Source organism: Hemiscyllium ocellatum, chromosome 26 (assembly GCF_020745735.1).
Source record: "Hemiscyllium ocellatum isolate sHemOce1 chromosome 26, sHemOce1.pat.X.cur, whole genome shotgun sequence".
Lineage (NCBI taxonomy): Eukaryota > Metazoa > Chordata > Chondrichthyes > Orectolobiformes > Hemiscylliidae > Hemiscyllium > Hemiscyllium ocellatum.
Window position 1 is genome coordinate 46,221,715 of NC_083426.1, and position 20,651 is coordinate 46,242,365.

The 20,651-nt window shown below is 49.2% G+C and overlaps 1 protein-coding gene across 1 annotated transcript in view; it reads right to left on the reverse strand.

The window, feature by feature from the left end:
• The window catches only part of LOC132828449 (sphingomyelin phosphodiesterase 2-like), a 54,864-nt gene extending 46,854 nt beyond the window's left edge, over positions 1 to 8,010 (reverse strand). Inside the window, exon 1 of the mRNA XM_060845584.1 lies at positions 7,928 to 8,010. The gene's annotated coding sequence lies outside the window, so the exon portion shown is untranslated. The remainder of the gene's footprint in view (positions 1 to 7,927) is intronic.
• Between the last annotated feature and the right edge of the window lie 12,641 nt (positions 8,011 to 20,651).

Here is a 20,651-nt window from a genome sequence, read left to right on the forward strand (position 1 = left end):
TGGAGGGTGGCTATTGTAATACCACTTTTTAAGAAAGGTGGGAGAGAGAAAGCAGGAAATTATAGACCAGTTAGTCTGACCTCAGTGGTGGGAAAGATGCTGGAGTCTATTATAAAGGATGAAATTACGGCACATCTGGATAGTAGTAACAGGATAGGTCAGAGTCAGCATGGATTTATGAAGGGGAAATCATGCTTGACTAATCTTCTTGAATTTTTTGAGGATGTAACTCTGAAGATGGATGAGGGAGATCCAGTAGATGTAGTGTACCTGGACTTTCAGAACGCTTTTGATAAAGTCCCACATAGGAGGTTAGTGAGTAAAATTAGGGCGCATGGTATTGGAGGCAAAGTACTAGATTGAATTGAAAATTGGCCGGCTGATAGGAAACAAAGGGTAGTGATAAACGGCTCCATTTCAGAATGGCAGGCAGTGACCAGTGGAGTACCGCAGGGATCAGTGCTGGGACCGCAGCTTTTTACAATATATGTTAATGATATAGAAGATGGTATCAGCAATAACATTAGCAAATTTGCTGATGATACAAAGCTGGGTGGCAGGGTGAAATGTGATGAGGATGTTAGGAGATCACAGGGTGACCTGGACACGTTAGGTGAGTGGGCAGATGCAGTTTAATGTGGATAAATGTATGGTTATCGACTTTGGTGGCAAGTACAGGAAGGCAGATTACTACCTAAATGGAATCAACTTAGGTAAAGGGGCAGTACAGAGAGATCTGGGTGTTCTCTTACACCAGTCAATGAAGGTAAGCATGCAGGTACAGCAGGTAGTGAAGAAGGCGAATAGCATGCTGGCCTTCATAACAAGAGGGATTGAGTATAGAAGCAAAGAGGTTCTTCTGCAGCTGTACAGGGCCTGGTGAGACCACCCCTGGAGTATTGTATGCAGTTCTGGTCTCCAAATTTGAGGAAAGACATTCTGGCTATTGAGGGAGTGCAGCGTAGGTTCACGAGGTCAATTCCTGGAATGGCGGGATTACCTTACACTGAAAGACTGAAGCGATTGGGCTTGTATACCCTTGAGTTTAGAAGACTGAGAGGGGGTCTGATTGAGACATGTAAGATTATGAAAGGATTGGACACTCTGGCAGCAGGAAACATGTTTCCGCTGACGGGCGAGTGCCGAACCAGAGGACACAGCTTAAAAATACAGGGTAGACCATTTAGGACAGAGATGAGGAGAAACTTCTTCACCCAGAGAGCAGTGGGTGTGTGGAATGCTCTGCCCCAGAGGGCAGTGGAGGCCCAGTCTCTGGATTCATTTAAGAAAGAGGTGGATAGAGTTATCAAGGATAGTGGAATCAAGGGTTATGGAGATATAGGATACTAATTAGGAATGATCAGCCATGATCATATTGAATGGCGGTGCAGGCTTGAAGGGCTGAATGGCCTACTCCTGCACCTATTGTCTATTGTGTATCTTGAAAACATTAAATGTTTTGGTCTCAATCACTTTGAGGCAGAGAATTCCACAGGCTCTCCACTCTCAGGTTTAAGACATCTCATCTCAGTCCTAACTGGTCTACCCCACATCATTAAACTGTGCCATCTGACTCTTTTCTTTTAAACTTCAATTCTCAGAATGTGAGGCATCATTCACTGGACCAGAATTTTCTTGCCTATCCCTAACTGCCCACAGTTAAAAGTCAACCATGTCACTATGGGTTTGGAGTCACATGTAGGCCAGGCTGAGGATGGCAGATTTCCTTCCCTGAAGGAACAGTTAATTATAAATTTTTATTGAATTCAAATTCCATGGAAGGATTTGGACCTTGTTCCCCTGATTACAACATGGGTTACTGGATTTCTCAACCAGCAACAATACCACTAGGCCATTCTTCCCCTCTGGTCATCAGGAACATCCTTTCTGCGATTACCCTGTCTAGCCCTGTTAGAATTTTACATGCTTCTATGACAGATCCCCTCACTTTTCTAAACTCCAATGAAAATAGTCCAAATTGTTTCAGCCCAACTTTATACATCAGGTCTACCATCCCAGGAATAAGCCTGGTAAACTTTTGCTGATGAGGAAACCAAAACTGCACATGACTCTCGGTGCGGTCTCACCAAGACTCTGTAAAATTGCAGCAAGGCATCCCTGCTCCTGTACTCGAACCCCCTCAACATGAAGGCCAACTCTTCACCACCTGCTGTACCTACATGCTCACTTTTGGCAACTGGCATACAAGGACACCAGCGTCTCATTGGACCTTCCCTTTTCTGGATTAGAGGTGCCGGAAAAGCACAGCAGTTCAGGCAGCATCCGAGGAGCAGGAAAAATCGACGTTTCGGGCAAAAGCCCTTCATCAGGAATAAAGGCAGAGAGCCTGAAGGGTGGAGAGATAAGCTAGAGGAGGGTAGGGGTGGGGAGAAAGTAGCATAGAGTACAATAGGTGAGTGGGGGAGGGGATGAAGGTGATAGGTCAGAGAGGAGGGTGGAGTGGATAGGTGGAAAGGAAGATAGGCAGGTAGTAGAAGTAATGGGGGCAGAGCTGAGCTGGAAGTTTGGAACTAGGGTGAGGTGGGGGAAGGGGAAATGAGGAAACTGGTGTAGTCCACATTGATGCCCTGGGGTTGAAGTGTTCCGAGGCAGAAGATGAGGCGTTCTTCCTCCAGGCGTCGGGTGGTGAGGGAGCGGGGTGAAGGAGGCCCAGGACCTCCATGTCCTCGGCAGAGTGGGAGGGGGGAGTTGAAATGTTGGGGCACTGGGTGGTGTGGTTGATTGGTGCGGGTGTCCCAGAGATGTTCCTTAAAGCGCTCTGCTAGGAGGCATCCAGTCTCCCCAATGTAGAGGAGACCGCATTGGGAGCAACGGATACAATAAATGATATTGGTGGATGTGCAGGTAAAACTTTGATGGATGTGGAAGGCTCCTTTAGGGCCGTGGATGGAGGTGAGGGAGGAGGTGTGGGCACAGGTTTTACAATTCCTGCGGTGGCAAGGGAAGGTGCCAGGATGGGAGGGTGGGTTGTAGGGGGGCGTGGACCTGACCAGGTAGTCACGGAGAGAACTGTCTTTGCGGAAGGCGGAAAGGGGTGGGGAGGGAAATATATCCATGGTGGTGGGGTCTGTTTGGAGGTGGCAGAAATGTCGGCGGATGATTTGGTTTATGCGAAGGTTGGTAGGGTGGAAGGTGAGCACCGGGGGGGGTTCTGTCCTTGTTACAGTTGGGGGGGTGGGGTCTGAGGGCAGAGGTGAGGGATGTGGACAAGATACATTGGAGGGCATCTTTAATCACGTGGGAAGGGAAATTGTGGTCTCTAAAGAAGGAGGCCATCTGGTGTGTTCTGTGATGGAACTGGTCCTCCTGGGAGCAGATACGGCGGAGGCGGAGGAATTGGGAATACGGGATGGACCTTCCCCTTTGCCAATCTATCGCCATTCAGATAACAATTTGCCTCCCTGTTTTTGCTACTAAAGTGGATAGCCTTCAACTTGTCTAAATCATAACGAAGTACCTCTGCATCCTCCTCACAGCTCACCCTCCCACCCAGCTTTGAATCGCTTAATTAACACTATTGATTATTCATTACACAAAGTCCAGAAATAAAACAAGAATAAATTGGTTGTTTTTTTATAATTTGTGAAGTCAATGAACTATTCAGCCATTCTCGATTATACCAAACCTTCTTAATCCACCTTGGGTCTACATTAGAGACCACTGCAGCAGCTCTACTTTTGCAGACAGTGAGAAAGTTCTCCCTAATCAGAGCACATCACAGATGCAAGCACAAAGTCTATGAAGGCTCCCTGCACATTGGCCTATTTTATTTGACTCTACATCACTGGGTCAACATTGGTGAGATGCCTTAAAATTTCATGCAGAACTGCCCTTTTTTGGTTGAGGCGGTTAAAGCCATAATCCGAAAGGATTTCAACAAACCTCCTTGCTACCCATGTGAATCGGAGTGACACCCTGCAGCTCTAACCATCCAACTACAAGGCTATAGTATACCCAAGGCAGAAGATTGTAAACAAGGAATAATCCTGATCCAAAAAGATTTTTGTTCAATGATTTTTCATTCAATAGATCAAGGCCCAGTGCTGCATTAAAGTGATGAGGGGATCAGCAGCACAGCATGGATAGCAAACTGACTTAGGATGTGCATACATACAGGAAAATCAGGCCTTTCTTTAAAATATAAGGCACCTGTTCAAAATGATATTCACATCCGTAATGGAAATGGTCAATGACGCACTGCAACACTTCTAACAGGAGTCAGAACATTCACAATGTGGTAGGTATACATGGACAATGAATGGAGGTGCAGAAGGTTGCAAGGAAACAAAAGCTGACAGAAAATAATACAGATGAAAGATTTTCATTACAGACAGGATTAAAAAAAGCCTGGATTTTGGACAGTAATGTAGTAAAACTGTCCAGTGTTTGCAATCATTACTTATCTGAAAATGACAGCCAGAACATGCAGAGTTAAAATCCAGAGTGATTCTCTCGCCCTGCACAAGGTGCACTGTTGAAATCCCTTCCAGACTGTAGGTAAGTCAAACCCATCAAATTTAAGAGAACTCACATTCACCTCACTGAGAAAGCTCTTGAAAACGTAGTAATCTCTCAATCATTGCTAAACAGGATCCCATCTCAAATAAACAATTATATATTTGTAGAATGTCAGATTTCTTCACTTTGCTTTTAAACATAACTTTGAAACAAATGAAGATAAGTAATGACATTTCAACATCGGTCTTAAAGCCATGTGCGTAAACCAGTCATTTAGTTCATGCTTTAAGACTTAATTCAAAGCATTAAAAAGCTGTGCATTTTGCTTTCCAGTTTGCTACCTGTGAGAATGCTTCAATTATACTGGCTTGTTAGCCTAAACAGTCAGTGAAACTATGCCTGATTGTGGTTAAATGTTACAACCTACTCCTCTTTGACATAACATTTTTCTTTTCAGCTGCTTGGAAGTCTTGGTTTAATATCACATCCAAAAGATGGGGCATCTGACAGTCCAGCACTCCTTCACTGAGGCATGGATCTTGTGCTCAAGAGCAAGACTTGCACATAAAAGCTTCCAACTCTTAGTTTATGAATGTGGTATCAAAAGACAAGGCTGACACATTAGATTTCTCTCTCCTACAACATCTGCACGTCCACAGGGACAAGTCAACTTTTCTCATAATGACAAGCCCCCTGCACCATTTAGACAGCAAACTCAGGAAAGCTTTTGACCGTGAAAGATGTCAGTTTAACTCAATCCTGCTACCAATGGCAGTGGATAATCACTTTGCAACGGTTAAGAGTGAATGGAATTTTGAAAGAGTTTTAGCTCTTAAGCCCACAGCACCAAGGGCAATCAGCCCTTCTAATGCTAGCTTCAGTCAACAATGGCACAGACCAGACTTAAACATGATAGCATCTAATCTATATGGCACAGCGCTGGCCATTAGACTCAAATCTTCTGGTGCAGCCTTGGAAACGTGCTCACAGCTTCATGCCCAGACTGTAAGCAGAGTGCTGTTCATCAACCACCCTGTTTTGTAATCAACAATTGCACATGGTAGCAGTATCACTGGTTTGACAAGCCATGGCCACTCTGCAACCAACCTTCCCCGATTGGGGCCTGAGTACAAGCACTTGTGGAAAAACGCAAACAATGCTGCGCATTACCAGGGAGTGCTCCTTTTACAAACAATTCAGCAAGTGAGGCTGCTATCGTTGACTTCAAGAATGTGTATTCACTAAACAAAATAAACAAAAGGAACAAAAGAAAAAAAGAGCTGTTTTAAAGAACTCTGCATAGCTATTGATATATAAAAAATGATAAGAAAGAAACCAAAACAAAGGCTGGATGTGATGGAATAAACTATAAAACAATGCAAAGTTCAAACACTTTGTAGGTGATCGTGAGAAAGGCTGGAAGAAGCCAGTTGTAGACGCACTTGTAATATAAGTTGTCTTTACATGCTGCACGTCTGCAGTTCACAACAGCATCTGATTGGACGCAAACTGTCACTGCAAACACTATCTTCACAATCACAAAACATGCACTGTCAAACAACAGCTATCTGGAGATAGCAGCTCAACACCACACACTTTTCAAGGAAAACTTAGTAATATCTCTATTCAAATAACAGATGCCAACAATGCTGTCCTCACCTGCTACCCCTGGTACAGGGTGAGGGGGTGAGGAGGGGAGGAGAGGGGGTGAGGAGGGGAGGAGATGGGGTGAGGAGGGGAGGAGATGGGGTGAGGAGGGGAGGAGATGGGGGTGAGGGGGGAGGAGATGGGGGTGAGGGGGGAGGAGATGGGGGTGAGGGGGGAGGAGATGGGGGGAGATGGGGGAGGGAGGGGAGATGGGGGGAAGATGGGGGGGAGAGGGGAGAGAGGGGTGAAGGGTAGGGGAGAGAGGGGTGAAAGGTAGGGGGGTGGGGGTGAAGGGTAGGGGGGGTGGGGGTGAAGGGTAGGGGGGGTGGGGGTGAGGAGGGGAGGAGATGGGCTGAGGGGGGGTGGGAAGGGGTGGGAAGGGGTGGGAAGGGGTGGGAAGGAGGGGGAAGGAGGGGGAAGGAGGGGGAAGGAGGGGGAAGGAGGGGGAAGGAGGGGGAGGGGGAGAGGGGGGGAGAGGGGGGGAGAGGGGGGGAGAGGGGGGGGAGGGGGGGGGAGGGGGGGAGGGGGGGGGGGGGGGGGGGTGGGGGGGGGGGGGGTGGGGAGGGGGGGGTGGGGAGGGGGGGGTGGGGAGGGGGAGGGGGTGGAGGGGGGAGGTGGGGGTGAAGGGTAGGGGGAGGTGGGGGTGAAGGGTAGTGTGGTGGGGAGAGAGGGGGTGATGGTTGGGGGGTTAGGGGAGGGGGGGAAGAGGGATGGGGTGGAGGGGAGAGGGGGGAAGAGGGATGGGGTGGGGGGGAGAGGGGGGTGGGGAAGAGGGATGGGGTGGAGGGATGGGGTGGAGGGGAGAGGGGGTGGGGGGGAGAGGGGGTGGGGGGGGAGAGGGGGTGGGGGGGGAGAGGGGGGGGGGGGGGGGAGGGGGGGGGGGGGAGAGGGGGTGGGGGGGAGAGGGGGTGGGGGGGGGAGAGGGGGTGGGGGGGGGAGAGGGGGGGGGGGGAGAGAGGGGGTGGGGGGGAGAGGGGGGGGGGGGGAGAGGGGTGGGGGGAGAGAGAGGGGGGTGAAGGGTAGGGGGAGGTGGGGGTGGAGGGTAGTGTGGTGGGGAGAGAGGGGGTGAAGGTTGGGGGGTTAGGGGAGGGGGGGAAGAGGGATGGGGTGGAGGGGAGAGGGGGGAAGAGGGATGGGGTAGGGGGGAAGAGGGATGGGGTGGGGGGGGGGGGAGAGGGGGGTGGGGAAGAGGGATGGGGTGGAGGGATGGGGTGGGGGGGGAGAGGGGGTGGGGAAGAGGGATGGGGTGGGGGGATGGGGTGGGGGGCAGGGGGGATGGGGGGCGGAGAGGGGTGGGGGGCGGAGAGGGGTGGGGGAGATGGGGGTGAAGGGTACGGGGGAGATGGGAGTGAAGGGTAGGGGGGGAGATGGGAGCGAAGGGGGGGGGGGAGATGGGGGTGAAGGGTAGGGGGGGAGATGGGGGTGAAGGGTAGGGGGGGAGATGGGGGTGAAGGGTACGGGGGGAGATGGGGGTGAAGGGTACGGGGGGAGATGGGGGTGAAGGGTACGGGGGGAGATGGGGGTGAAGGGTACGGGGGGAGATGGGGGTGAAGGGTGGGGGTGAAGGGTGGGGGGTGGGGGGAGAGGGGATGAAGGTTGGGAAGAGGGGTGGGAGGAGGAGGGGGGTTGGAAGGAGGGGGAGAGGTGGGGAGCGAGGGCGAGGGAGAGGGGGAGGGAGAGGTCGGTCCTGGCCCCTCTTTCCCTCCCATACAGTGACTGCCCTGTAAGATAAAAGGTAAACAACTCGGATAGTCTCCGCCCCCTCCCCCCCAATCCCCGTGACCGAGAGCGGGACACTAACCGGCAACAGCTCCTGACACAGCGGGACCGGGACCGGGACCGGCTCCAGATCGATGCCCTCTCTCGCCTAACGGCAACACCCTCAGCCGGGTTAACCCGCAAAGACCGCCGGGTACTGTAGTTCTAACGGTCAACAACCCCAGCCTACTGGGGCACTGGGCGCGATGGCTACTGGGTAATGTAGTTTGTGAGCGCGCAGAATCCTGCACGGCATGGAGGGAAAGAACTACAGATCCCGGCATGCCCTGCGTACGGCTCTCACCTGAGAAGGTGAGATTGCACTGGGACTAGTTGGGTGAGAGAGTAGTTGGGTTGTGTTATGGTTTGGTATTGGGCTCAATTTGATAATCTCAGTGCTGCACCATATTATTAAAGGGTCAGGTGCAGAAAACATTTACAGGGATGTTACCAGGGACTGGAAAAGGTTTGGCATCACCTGTGGAGGGAAATCAGAGTTAACATTTTGCTTTGAGTGAACTTTCCTCATAAGTGCTTCTTCAGATCTGATTGTAGCTAGAAAAATACTGTATAGGTAAATATGCTAAAGGAGGTGTGAGGGAAGAGTGAAGGAGTAAATGACGGGTGGAGATGGAGCCCAGAGAGCGAGATAAAAATATTTGGGCAGACAAATGAGTGGGTGAGTGAATAAGCTGCTAATGGGGACCATTAGTGGCTGATAGTGGGTTTGTGTGTGGGAGCAGCCCATGTGATGACAAGACCTGGTGTACGGAGACTGGAGTTAGTCTCTGGATCAGTTCAGTCAATTTTGTGAACGCGAGTATAAAGCTCTGACTGTAGTTGAATAGCCCCGTGACCTTTCTGACCCACCCCCCGACAGAGACAGGTCGTAGCATCGGTTGGATTGCCTTCTTGCAGTCGTTGGGCATTTCTTTGAGTCTCTGAGACTTGTGTTTTGCCAATCTGTGTCTTTGTGGGGCTGACCTTTAACCCTACGGTTGCCAATTCCTGTAAAACTAGCCCTAAAGCTTCCTGGTGTCCTGACCCGGACTCTGAGGCAGTTAGGATATCATCTACATATTAGAGGGCAGTGCTACCCTCTGGTAAATCTACTCTCTTTGAGATGTCACTCTCACCCTGTGAAAAATAGTGGGGCTGTTGTGGAACCCTTGTGGCAGGCGAGTCCACGTGTACTGTCTGCCCCTTAGTGTAAAAGTAAATTTGTTCTAGGGCTCAGGGTGTTACGGAATGGACCAGAAGACATTGGCTGTGTATAAACAGTAAAAATCTTGTGCTCAGGGGCCAAGCTGTTTAAGATGGTTGAGGGGTCTGCTACAATGGGATGCAATTTGGCATTAACCTTATTTAGTCCTGTATGGTGAGCCTGTAGCTCCCATCAGGCTTTATTACCGGCCACGCTGGTGAATTAGTTGTACTTGTGATTTCTTTCAGGATTCCCTGTCTCACTAATCCTTTCACTATCTTCACAACTGCTTTCTCTGCTTCGGGTTTTATTGGGTATTGCCGGTGGGGCTAATGCTCTGGTCCGGGAACCCTTATCAGGTCTATGTTAACTAGACCTGTAGCTAACTTTGCTTCTGCCCATGATCTGGGGATGGAGGCGCAGATGGCTCCGAATCCCCCCTTTTCGAGGTTCCAGTCCCTGCTGGTGGCTGTAGCTACTTTAATAGTTTCAAGGTGACTTCTGACCGTCCTGTCTGGGCCTAATCAATTTCCCTTTTGCACAATTGATTAGAACATCACATTCTTTCATGAGATCATTGCCCATTATGGTGCCCTCGTTATTTTTGTATATGTAGAATCTCATGGGGATATGTTTTATTTATTTCTACGAGGTAGTCTTGCTTAGGTCAGCTGGTGTTTTATCCCCTCCTACCCCAGTTAAGTGAATCATTTCATTTGTGTGGGGTAAGGATAAGTTTATGATAGATATAGCCTGTCCTGTGTCTACTAGCATTTCACATTTCGTCCCTCCTATTACTGCGGGAGAGGGGGGGGGAAAATTCGCCCCTCTCCCTTACCCTCACGGATGGGGTCAGCCAGTTGTCAGCTCTGCTGACCTTGGGACTCCAGCAGTTCTGGGGTGCTCTGGGGTGTTTGGGGGTGCCCCATGCTTTTCCCAGCACACTGCTTGTGTGTGTCCTGTTCTTTTGTAGTGGCTGCAGTATTTTACATTGTTCCCTGATACACCCTCTGGCAAAGTGTCCCTGTTGGCCATAGTTGTGGCAGGATCGTTTATTCTGCTCTCGCCTCTATTACAGTAGGCCTGCTTTCGTCAGTTCTGCATCCTTCACCTCCACTCAGCTAGGTCATCATTATCCTGGGACATTATTATTCCCATTTTCAGGATGGCTTGGTGGGTGCCCATCTTTAAAAGCTTGGATGAATGCCTGATTCCCCCCTGATGTGGGTTTGCTTGCCCTGAGCATTCCCAATAGACCCTAAATAATCGTTCCCCATACTCAGAGGCTCCTTCCCCATTAACTTGCTTAGTGTCCGTGATCCTGCTCCAGTTTGTGGGAGCATTTCCTCTGGATTCCCCCTTTAAGATCGGTGAAGGGGGCGGGCTGAGCATCTATCTCAGCTGTGAGGGCGACGGCACGTGTCCACCGTCCTCCCCTAAAGTCTCGGGCTGCTGTGGCATCGGGTCAGCCAGCTCCCTGGCTCTGCTTGTCCGTAGGGCAAGCTGCCCAGACAAGCTGGTGTATGTCCCTCAGGTGTAGTTGGTGCCCGACCCATACACTATCCAGCTCTTCCCAGAACCTGGTGTTTGCGCTCTGGGGCGGTAATTTGCCCAGAGAGGCCATAACCTGCTGCCTCTCTCCTGGGATGAAGGGTTTATAATTCGCTTTGGGCTGTTCCTCCTCTGGTAATGGACACTAAGTTATACTCTTGCATGGCTTGGCTGCTTGGCTCTCTCTCTTATTCCTGATGAAGGGCTTATGCTCGAAACGTCGAATTCTCTATTCCTGAGATGCTGCCTAACCTGCTGTGCTTTGACCAGCAACACATTTGCAGCTGTGATCTCCAGCATCTGCAGACCTCATTTTTTACTCGAAGATTTTAACCTACTGCGAATCCTCTTACAAGGATGCCTTCCTTGAAGAAGCTCTCTTCCTCCCTCTACAAGGATTTCAGTGAGTCTCTCTCTCACTGCACCCCCAGGTCATCTCCTCTGCACAGAAACTCTTCAGCCACGTTCACCCTCACCTTGACCTCCTTCCACCTATCCCACCTTCATCGCCCCTCCCCCTAGTCCCTCCTCCCTACCTTTTATCTTAGCCTGCTTGGCTCTCTCTCTTATTCCTGATGAAGGGCTTATGCTCGAAACGTCGAATTCTCTATTCCTGAGATGCTGCCTAACCTGCTGTGCTTTGACCAGCAACACATTTGCAGCTATACTCTTGCATGGTTCGCCCAACAGAGGGAGCAGTTGGTCCCTGCCGGACAGTCTTGTAGGAGGGGAGAGTCCATTTCTCTCTCCTCATGTTTTTGCTAAGGTGAATTCTCAATTTTTTGTTCTGTCCTCCAGGTCTCTAACTTGTTCCTGATCCTTTCTCCACCTATGTGCGGAGGCACTCACTTGTTCAATTAGACTGGCTAATTGGTATATTAACATTAGCCCTATCTTTTTAGTTTTATTCCCTTTCTGCTTGTCTATCCACTCTCTGTTGTGCTAACGTCTGGGATGAGTCACAACCACTTTTCTTTATTTGCTCTGTCAGCCTTTGTCTCTCAATAAGGCAACCTGCAGTTATCCCCCTTATAACTTTGTTCTGCCATTTAGCAGATTATGTACCCCCGGATAACACCAACAGTAAAGTGCTCCTAACCAGTGGGGACTTCTCTACCCCCTGGCTAATAATACTGTCCCAGCACCGTCCGTACGGCTGCAACAGCCTCCTAGCAAGGTGTGCTCTCTATCGATGGGTCTTCTCTACCCTCCCGGCCAGCACGACTAGTCAGTACCTATCGGTCGGCTGGGAATGCTGGCTCAGTAGGGTGTGCTCTCTAACAGTAGGATTTCTCTACCCCCCCCCGGCTACTTCCACTGACCCAACACCTTCCGATAGGCCCAGAAAACCTACCTCTAGCCCAGTGTGCTCTCTACTAGTGGGACTCTTTATCCGCCTGACCACCGCCACTATTCAAGCTCTGTCATTCTACTACAGAGTGACGGGGTCTCACGGTTACTCTCAGTGTCCATGCTCCCCACCTCGGTAATGTGCGCTCCACTGAGGTTTGGCTCTTGGTCAGAGTGATCAGCTCCTCTTCCTCACCACATTGGAAATTACAAACAGCACTCCACTTTTAACTGCACCTCTAACTGGACTCTGCGTTGTTCGCCCTTACAGAGTCCAATGTGACCTGACTTCACCACTTGTGCTTCACAACTTCTAGTGCCCTCGGCGCCTCAATTCCCACTTCAAATCCCAACCTTCGCATAGAGGGGCTACCCCTCTTAATAACCGGTTTAGGGCAGGGCTTTTGAGACAGGCACTACCTTGTCCTCTGGCTGTTTCAGGACGAGCAGCAGGCTCTTACAGCAGTCAATACAGTTAACACTTATTCTCCACAGACATGCACTTAAACAATTATAACTGAATAATGTAGTGAATCAGATACTACAATCGGTATACCTTTTAAACAGTGACCTTGGCCCAGTCTGACTCTTCCCATTTGCAGGTACAAATTGGTTCTTCCCCCAGTTCCCAATAAGAACTCTGCTCGCAGCACCAATTGTTGTGGGGAAAGTCACCAGCCTCTGATCAGAGTCAGGGTTCAATGACAGACAAGGAAATACCGGAGCTCCGGGGAGAGAGAGACGCCAACAGCACAGTGGTCAGCTGCGAGGCTTCTCTTGGCCTGGAGCACAGGTCAAGATACTTTTATACAGTTTGTGATATAATAGTTCAGTGGTGAGATTATTGTCTTTGTTACATGATTTGTTTATGGCAACCATTGCAGAATCGTTGATCATTTTGGTACAGTCATTGTCAGTTCCAGCGCAGCCTTTGTTAATTTCAGCGTGGCCGTTGTCAGTTTCAATGTCTGTGCGGAAGTCCATTGCTGCAGTAATGGGCGCAGTCGCTCTCCCTGAGAAGGATTACTGCAGCCCTGGCTATTAGCATTTTGTATTGAGTCGAGATCAAGCTGTTAGCATTTCTATAAGAGGTGTTGGCTGGACCCAGACACTTCAGCGGGCAGTGTACATTACTCATGTGTGTTCTCTCCCCCACCTGCCTTAAACTAATCAACTGGGCTGTGAGTGCATTGTACTGGCACCCTGGCAGCCCCAGGCAGTGTCTATATCTGCTCTGTTGTTTCTCTCCATATTGTGATCCAGCGGCCATCTTGTGTGTCAAGTTGGCCAACTGATGGCTCAGTGACCATCTTGTGTGTCTGTGTGCCTCGTGTCACCCTGCCCTGTGCCATCCTCCTCTTCATGTGGGTTACATTTAATACAGTTTACCCATTTTCTCCCTTTTAGCTCTTAAAATCACTTATTCAGCTTTTCTTCTCTCCTGGCTTGCTATCTACAATGTGCTTGTTTGACCGTCCCTTTCATCTCTACCTCTCTCTCTCTCTCACTGTCTCTGGGCTCCATCTCCACACAACTACCCCCTTCCCACAGCCCCTCCCCCATCTTTGGCTTCAGCAAAAATACCACTTTTTCATAGCTGCTATCAATTCTGATTAAGTGTCACTGGACTTGAAATGTTAACTCTACTTTCTTCCCATGGATGCTGCCAGACCTGCTGAGTTTCTCTGACAATTTCTGTTTTGGTTTTTAAATGATTTGGACCATATTCTTCAGAAGAGCTGTTAAAGTTATTGAAGGAACCGTTTATTGCAGTGTGAGAAAGGTAGGTTTTGTTAGTACCGATGATAAAATATACTCAACCTCTGCTTACATTGCAAGCAAGTCGTGTAGAGAACCAGTCGGCTCATTGGAGTTATCAGCTCCTGTGATACCATAATGATATCACACTGGGTTAAAACCTTGGAACTCTCGGTCATTACATTTATTCAAGGTCAAGATAGACAGTTTTAATCAGTAAAGGAATCAATGTTTACAGCAACAAGGTGAGAAAGTGGAGTTGGGGATTATGAGATCACCTATGACCTTATTGAATGTTCGAGAAGACGAGATGGGCTGATTGGCTTACGTCTGCTCCTGTGTCTTACAGCCTCTTTCCCAATGCAACTGTGGGTCTTCCTACAGCAGTTCAATAAGGCTGCTTACTGTCACCTTCTCAAGAGCAAGTAGAATTTTGGAATCAACAGAGTGTGGGAACAGGCCATTCAGCCTATTGAGTCCATACCGATCCTCTGAAGAGCGTTCCACCCCAGAACCACCATTCCCCCTCCCCATTCCCTGTAACCCTGCCGTTCCCTTTGCCAATCGATCTAGCCTGCAGATCTTTGGAAACCGGGGCACCCAGAGGAAACCTGTGCAGCCACAGGGAGAACGTGACAACTCCACACAGCGGAGGGATGGGCGACAATTGCTGGCCAGCCTTTGATGTCCATATCTCCTGAATAAATATTTATAAACTTACAATGATCCACACTTGGGTTTTCCCCAACCAAGCTCTGAAATTGGCCAAGATGGAGTGGGAGAGGATTTTGGGATTGAACCTTTTCCTTTCTCTGAGAAAGAGGCTGAACTGGAACCCAGGCCTGAGCAGAGGAACGTGCCTGAAACTAGGATCAACACAACACTGAAGTACATTCTTCCCATTTCACAGGAACAGTGCCAGCTCGCCGAAGGATTTTTTTCACAGGAGTGTTCCTGAGCAACCTTTCCTTGTAACGAGATTGTATCAGGACCGTGATTCTGTTCAACATCCAGGCAGGAAAAACATGACCTGCTGCTGAGCAGGTACGCCTGAAACAGTTGAACCACAGACAGACAAAAGGATGAGACTCATTGGCCAGTGCTGCAATTTATTTGCTGGATGATGAGTGTTGTTGGTAAGGTTGGGACTCATTGCCAGTTCCCATATTCCATGAGGCGGGGGAGGTGGAGGTGGTACTGACCTGTCGTTTTTGAATCCCGAGCAGTTGGATACGAGTGAGAGACTTATTTCAGAGGGCAGCCCACCACACTGCTGAGCAATTGGACATGGACAGAACAAACCAAATAAACAAAAACTAGCTTCTTTTTCCAAACAAAAAGGTATGAACCATGTGGGCTGGTGTGACACCACAAAACCTGCTTAGCAATTTCACAAAAAAAAAGCTTTTTCTGACATTTGCAAAAGCTTTCTTTAAAATCCAGTTCAAATTTTCAAACATGAGTGCATGGGATTGAAATTGCATTCTTTGGATTACCAGATCCGTAACAGAGCCAGTACGGCATTGCAACCAGTATCCCGCTGTACCCTTCACACTCTGTACTGGAACCGGTACACCGCTGTACCCTTCACACTCTGTACTGTAACCAGTACCCGCTGTACCCTTCACACTCTGTACTGGAACCGGTACACCGCTGTACCCTTCACACTCTGTACTGTAACCAGTACACCGCTGTACCCTTCACACTCTGTACTGGAACCGGTACCCCGCTGTACCCTTCACACTCTGTACTGCAACCGGTACCCCGCTGTACCCTTCACACTCTGTACTGCCACCAGTACCACGCTGTACCCTTCACACTCTGTACTGTAACCAGTAAATTGCTGTACCCTTCACACTCTGTACTGCCACCAGTACCACGCTGTACCCTTCACACTCTGTACTGTAACCAGTAAATTGCTGTACTCTTCACACTCTGTACTGTAACCAGTACATCGCTGTACCCTTCACAGTCTGTACTGTAACCAGTACACCGCTGTACACTTCACACTCTGTACTGTAACCAGTACACCGCTGTACCCTTCACACTCTGTACTGTAACCAGTACACCGCTGTACCCTTCACAGTCTGTGCTGTAACCAGTACCCCGCTGTACCCTTCACACTCTGTACTGTAACCAGTACCCCGCTGTATCCTTCACAGTTTGTACTGTAACCAGTACCCCGCTGTACCCTTCACAGTCTGTACTGTAACCAGTACACCGCTGTACTCTTCTAACTCTGTACTGTAACCTGTACACCACTGTACCCTTCACACTCTGTACTGTAACCTGTACACCGCTGTACCCTTCACACTCTGTACTGTAGCCAGTACACCACTGTAAGCTTCACACTCAGTACTGTAACCAGCACACCGCTGTACCCTTCACACTCTATTGTAAACAGTACCCCGCTGTACTCTTCACACACTGAACTGTAACCGGTACCCCGCTGTACTCTTGACACTCTGTACTGTAAGCAGTACTACGCTGTACCCTTCACACTCTGTACTGTAACCAGTACACCGCTGTACCTTTCACATTCTGTACTGTAACAAGTACACCGCTGTACTCTTCACACTCTGTACTGTAACCAGTACACCGCTGTACCCTTCACACTCTGTACTGTAACCAGTACACCGCTGTACCCTTCACACTCTGTACTGTAACCAGTACACCGCTGTACCCTTCACACTCTGTACTGTAACCAGTACACCGCTGTACCCTTCACACTCTATACTGTAACCAGTACACCGCTGCACCATTCACACACTGTACTGTAACGAGTACACAGTTGTAAACTTCACACTCTGTACTGTAACCAGTACACCGCGGAACCCTTAACAATCTGTACTGTAATCAGTACATCGCTGTACTCTTCACACACTGTACTGTAGTCAGTACACCGCTGTACCCTTCAAACTCAGTAGTATAACCAGCACGCCGCTGTAGCCTTCACACTCTGTACTGTAACCAATACACCGCGGTACCCTTCTCACTCTGTACTGTAACCTGTACACCACTGTACCCTTCACACTCTGTACTGTAACCTGTACACCGCTGTACCCTTCACACTCTGTACTGTAGCCAGTACACCACTGTAAGCTTCACACTCAGTACTGTAACCAGCACACCGCTGTACCCTTCACACTCAGCACTGTAACCAGTACACCGCTGTACCCTTCACACTCTATTGTAACCAGTACCCCGCTGTACTCTTCACACACTGAACTGTAACCGGTACCCCGCTGTACTCTTGACACTCTGTACTGTAAGCACTACTACGCTGTACCCTTCACACTCTGTACTGTAACCAGGACACCGCTGGACCCTTCACACTCTGTACTGTAACAAGTACACCGCTGTACTCTTCACACTCTGTACTGTAACCAGTACACCGCTGTACCCTTCACACTCTGTACTGTAACAAGTACACCGCTGTACCCTTCACACTCTGTACTGTAACCAGTATATACCGCTGTACACTTCACACTCTGTACTGTAATCAGTACACCGCTGTAGCCTTCACCCTCTGTACTGTAACCAGTACACCGCTGTACCCTTCATACTCTGTACTGTAACCAGTACACCGCTGTACCCTTCACACTCTGTACTGTAACCAGTAGATCGCTGTACTCTTCACACTCTGTACTGTAACCAGTACACAGCTGTATTCTTCACACTCTGTACTGTAACCAGTACACCGCTGTACCTTTCACATTCTGTACTGTAACCAGTACACCGCTGTACCTTTCACATTCTGTACTGTAGCCAGTACACCGCTGTACCCCTGACGCTCTGTACTGTAACCAGTGCACCGCTGTACTCTTCACAGTCTGTACTGCCACCAGTACCACGCTGTACCCTTCACACTCTGTACTGTAACCAGTAAATTGCTGTACCCTTCACACTCTGTACTGTAACCAGTACACCGCTGTACTCTTCACACTCTGTACTGTAACCAGTACATCGCTGTACCCTTCACAGTCTGTACTGTAACCAGTACACCGCTGTACACTTCACACTCTGTACTGTAACCAGTACACCGCTGTACTCTTCACACTCTGTACTGTAACCAGTACATCGCTGTACCCTTCACACTCTGTACTGTAACCAGTACACCGCTGTACCCTTCACACTCTGTACTGTAACCAGTACACCGCTGTACCCTTCACAGTCTGTGCTGTAACCAGTACCCCGCTGTACCCTTCACACTCTGTACTGTAACCAGTACCCCGCTGTATCCTTCACAGTTTGTACTGTAACCAGTACCCCGCTGTACCCTTCACAGTCTGTACTGTAACCAGTACACCGCTGTACTCTTCTAACTCTGTACTGTAACCTGTACACCACTGTACCCTTCACACTCTGTACTGTAACCTGTACACCGCTGTACCCTTCACACTCTGTACTGTAGCTAGTACACCACTGTAAGCTTCACACTCAGTACTGTAACCAGCACACCGCTGTACCCTTCACACTCAGCACTGTAACCAGTACACCGCAGTTCCCTTCACACTCTATTGTAAACAGTACCCCGCTGTACTCTTCACACACTGAACTGTAACCGGTACCCCGCTGTACTCTTGACACTCTGTACTGTAAGCAGTACTACGCTGTACCCTTCACACTCTGTACTGTAACCAGTACACCGCTGTACCTTTCACATTCTGTACTGTAACCAGTACACCGCTGTACTCTTCACACTCTGTACTGTAACCAGTACACCGCTGTACCCTTCACACTCTGTACTGTAACCAGTACACCGCTGTACCCTTCACACTCTGTACTGTAACAAGTACACCGCTGTACTCTTCACACTCTGTACTGTAACCAGTACACCGCTGTACCCTTCACACTCTGTACTGTAACCAGTACACCGCTGTACTCTTCACACTCTATACTGTAACCAGTACACCGCTGTACCATTCACACACTGTACTGTAACGAGTACACAGTTGTAAACTTCACACTCTGTACTGTAACCAGTACACCGCTGTACTCTTCACATTCTGTACTGTAACCAGTACACCGCTGTACCCTTCACACTCTGTACTGTAACCTGTACACCGCTGTACTCTTCACACTCTGTACTGTAGCCAGTACACCGCTGTACCCTTCACAATCTGTACTGTAGCCAGTACACCGCTGTACGCTTCAAACTCAGTACTGTAACCAGCACGCCGCTGTACCCATCACACTCTGTACTGTAACCAGTACACCGCTGTACCCTTCACACTCTGTACTGTAACCAGTACACCGCGGTACCCTTCACACTCTGTACTGTAACCAGTATATACCGCTGTACACTTCACACTCTGTACTGTAACCAGTACACCGCTGTAGCCTTCACCCTCTGTACTGTAACCAGTACACCGCTGTACCCTTCATACTCTGTACTGTAACCAGTACACCGCTGTACCCTTCATACTCTGTACTGTAACCAGTACACAGCTGTATTCTTCACACTCTGTACTGTAATCAGTACACCGCTGTACCTTTCACATTCTGTACTGTAACCAGTACACCGCTGTACCTTTCACATTCTGTACTGTAGCCAGTACACCGCTGTACCCTTGACGCTCTGTACTGTAACCAGTGCACCGCTGTACTCTTCACAGTCTGTACTGCCACCAGTACCACGCTGTACCCTTCACTCTCTGTACTGTAACCAGTACATCGCTGTACCCTTCACTCTCTGTACTGTAACCAGTACATCGCTGTACCCTTCACACTCTGTACTGTAACCAGTACACGGCTGTACCCTTCACAGTCTGTACTGTAACCAGTACATAGCTGTACCCTTCACACTCTGTACTGTAACCAGTACACGGCTGTACCCTTCACAGTCTGTACTGTAAGCAGTACTACGCTGTACCCTTCACACTCTGTACTGTAACCAGGACACCGCTGGACCCTTCACACTCTGTACTGTAACAAGTACACCGCTGTACTCTTCACACTCTGTACTGTAACCAGTACACCGCTGTACCCTTCACACTCTGTACTGTAACAAGTACACCGCTGTACTCTTCACACTCTGTACTGTAACCAGTACACCGCTGTACCCTTCACACTCTGTACTGTAACCAGTACACCGATGTACTCTTCACACTCTATACTGTAACCAGTACACAGCTGTACCATTCACACACTGTACTGTAACGAGTACACAGTTGTACACTTCACACTCTGTACTGTAACCAGTACACCGCTGTACTCTTCACATTCAGTACTGTAACCAGTACACCGCTGTACCCTTCACACTCTGTACTGTAACCTGTACACCGCTGTACTCTTCACACTCTGTACTGTAGCCAGTACACCGCTGTACCCTTCACAATCTGTACTGTAGCCAGTACACCGCTGTACCCTTCAAACTCAGTACTATAACCAGCACGCCGCTGTACCCATCACACTCTGTACTGTAACCAGTACACCGCTGTACCCTTCACACTCTGTACTGTAACCAGTACACCGCGGTACCCTTCACACTCTGTACTGTAACCAGTATATACCGCTGTACACTTCACACTCTGTACTGTAATCAGTACACCGCTGTAGCCTTCACCCTCTGTACTGTAACCAGTACCCCGCTGTACGCTTCACCGTCTGTACTGTAACCAGTACACCGCTGTACCCTTCATACTCTGTACTGTAACCAGTACACCGCTGTACCCTTCACACTCTGTACTGTAACCAGTAGATCGCTGTACTCTTTACACGCTGTACTGTAAGGAGTACACCGCTGTATCCTTCACAGTTTGTACTGTAACCAGTACCCCGCTGTACCCTTCACACTCTGTACTGTAACCAGTACACCGCTGTACCCTTCACACTGTGTACTGTAACCAATACACCGCTGTAGCCTTCACACTCTGTACTGTAACCAGTACACAGCTGTATT